Source organism: Macaca mulatta, chromosome 8 (assembly GCF_049350105.2).
Source record: "Macaca mulatta isolate MMU2019108-1 chromosome 8, T2T-MMU8v2.0, whole genome shotgun sequence".
NCBI lineage: Eukaryota > Metazoa > Chordata > Mammalia > Primates > Cercopithecidae > Macaca > Macaca mulatta.
Genome location: NC_133413.1, coordinates 12,666,230 through 12,668,975, shown reverse-complemented (window position 1 = coordinate 12,668,975; position 2,746 = coordinate 12,666,230).

Genomic DNA, 2,746 nt, shown 5'->3' with positions numbered 1-2,746 from the left:
AATTGAGGAAGACCTTTTAAAAGGAACAGTTCTGGCCTGGTGTGATGGCTCACGCCTGTAATCCCAGCACTTTGGGAAGCCAAGGCGGGTCAATCACTTGAGGTCAGCAGTTCGAGATCAGCCTGGCCAACATGGTGAAACCACCTCTCTATTAAAAATACAAAAATTAGCTGGGCATGGTGGTGCATGCCTGTAGTCCCAGCTACTCTGGAGGCTGAGGCAGGAGAATCACTTTAACCCGGGAGGTGGACGTTGCAGTGAGCTGAGATTGCTCCACTGCACTCTAGCTTGGGTGACAGAGTGAGACTCCATCTAAAAAAAAAAAAAAAAAACAGCTACAAGACAGCAGATGCCTTTGCTTTTCTCTTTTTTGTTCTGTGCAGTGTTCAAACACCAGCAGCTTTCTGGTTTGGCCCCTTCTGCATAAGGAAGGATGCCAGAATGGGAGGTTGCAGTTGGTAGTTCCCAAAGATTCTTTCCGTCTATGAACCAATTTTGAGGCTCTCAAGAGATTTGATTTTCTCTGTTCAGCTCCAAGGATCCTTTAATTAAAGAAAAAACTGAAATGCAGCCTAGAGATTAGGTAATCAAAGCATGTTAAAGAAGCCATTGATTCGGAATCTCAGAAAACAACTCCGCTGAGCAGAAATCTCACTTTGCAAACAGAGTCCTTCAAGTACAAACCCAAGTGGAGAAAAAGGCGGCATACGGATGCCTCAGGATTATACACGAGCTCTCTTTCTAAAGCCCCTGATCCAGAAAATCAGCCCCAGGGCCAATAGGACAGAAAAAAACTGCCCTTCCAGCACTCTGGCTCCCGGTGGCAAGCAGGGACCAGATGATCAGGTGTTCAGGGACCTCTAGGTTTTGCAATTACAACGGAGAAAATAGTTTCCAGGGCAGACCTAGGTCGGAGCAGACCTGTGTCACCAGTGTCTTCTGCTTCAGTTAGCTCTTCAATCATTGTCTCCATTCTTTGTACTTGGGGATCTGGAAAGAAGGCTATTTTCTACTCAATGACCAGCTAGTTTTTTTGTTACTTCTTCTTAAGAAACAGGGACTCCTTTGTCACTTTGCCAACTTGCACCAGAAACCTCCAGACGTAAGTGACAATATATCTCGGTTTCCCTGGGACTGCCCGGGTTTATGTATTGATTCCATGCAGGGTTTTTTTTCTTTCTTTGTTTCTTTCTCTTCTTTTTTTCTTTTTTTGGCAGAGTTTCATTCTTGTTGCCCAGGCTGGAGTGCAATGGCACGATCTCGGCTCACTGCAACCTCTGCCTCCCAGGTTCAAGCAAGTCTCCTGCCTCAGCCTCTCAAGTAGCTGGGATTACAGGCATGCACTACCACAACCGGCTAACTTTGTATTTTTAATAGAGATATTAAAAATATCTCCATGTTGGCCAGGCTGGTCTCCAACTCCTGACCCCAGGTGATCTGCCCGCCTCAGCCTCCCAAAGTGCTGGGATTACAGGCATGAGCGACCGCGCCTACCCGGTTCCATGTAGTTTTTATTAAGTTAAAACTTACAAACAGGGAGCAGTGGAGGATGCCTGTGGTCCCAGCTACTTGGGAGGCTGAGGTGGGAGAATTGCTTGAGCCCAGGAGTTTGAGGCTGCAGTGAGCTGTGATCATGCCCCCATACTCCAGCCTGGGTGACATAGCAAGACCCCATCTCTCTTAAAATAGAAGTTACTTATAGTTAAAATTATAGCTGTTAAGTGTACAATTCTATAGGTTTTGACAAATAGATCCATCCGTATAAGCAACAACTCAAAATATACTCCAGTTCTATGACCCCAGAAGATTTCCTCATACTGTCACCCCTCAAACCGCTCTCACTTATACATACATAGGCAACTACTATTCTGATTTCTATCACCATAGATTACCTTTTCCAAATCTTGAACTTCATATAAATGAAGTCATACATTTGTACTCTTGTGTGTTTGGATTATTTCACCCAACATAATGCTGCTGAGATTCAGCCATACTGTTGTATGTTTATCCATTTTATTGCTGAGTATATTTCACTGTTGATGGACATGTGGGTTGTTTCCAGTTTGGAGAATTATGTATAGAGCTGTTGTAAACATTCTTATACAGCCTTTCTGTTGGCATAGCTTTCATTTCTCCTGGATATGTAACTAAGAGTGGACTCACTGGATTATAAGGTTGGTGTAGGTTTAACTCTAAAAAACAAAAAGCTGCCAAAAAGATTTCCAAAATGGGTGTTTTATTTTATACACTTACCAGCAATATATGAGAGTCATAGTTGCTCCACATCTTAGCTAATATTTGGTGTTATCAGTCTTTTAAATTTCAGCCATTCTAGTATGTGTGAAGTGGCATCTCAGCACAGTTTCAATTTGCATGTCCCTGGTCAAGGGTGATGGTCCATGCCCATAATCCCAGCATTTTGGGAGTCTGAGACAGGAGGACTATTTGAGCCCAGAAGTTTGAGACCAGCCTGGGGAACATGATGAGACCCAGTCTCTACCAAAAAACAAAACAAACAAACAAACAAAAACCTTAAAATTAGCTGGGAATCGTGGTGCATGCTTGTAGTCCCAGCTACTCAGGAGGCCGAGACAGGAGAATCACTTGAGCCTAGGAGGTTAAGGTTGCAGTGAGCCATGATCATACCACTACACTCCAGCCCAGATAACAGAGCAAAACTGTCTCAAAAGAAAAAAAAAAAATGCATATCCCCAATGATTAATGATGTTAAGTATGTCTTTGTGTG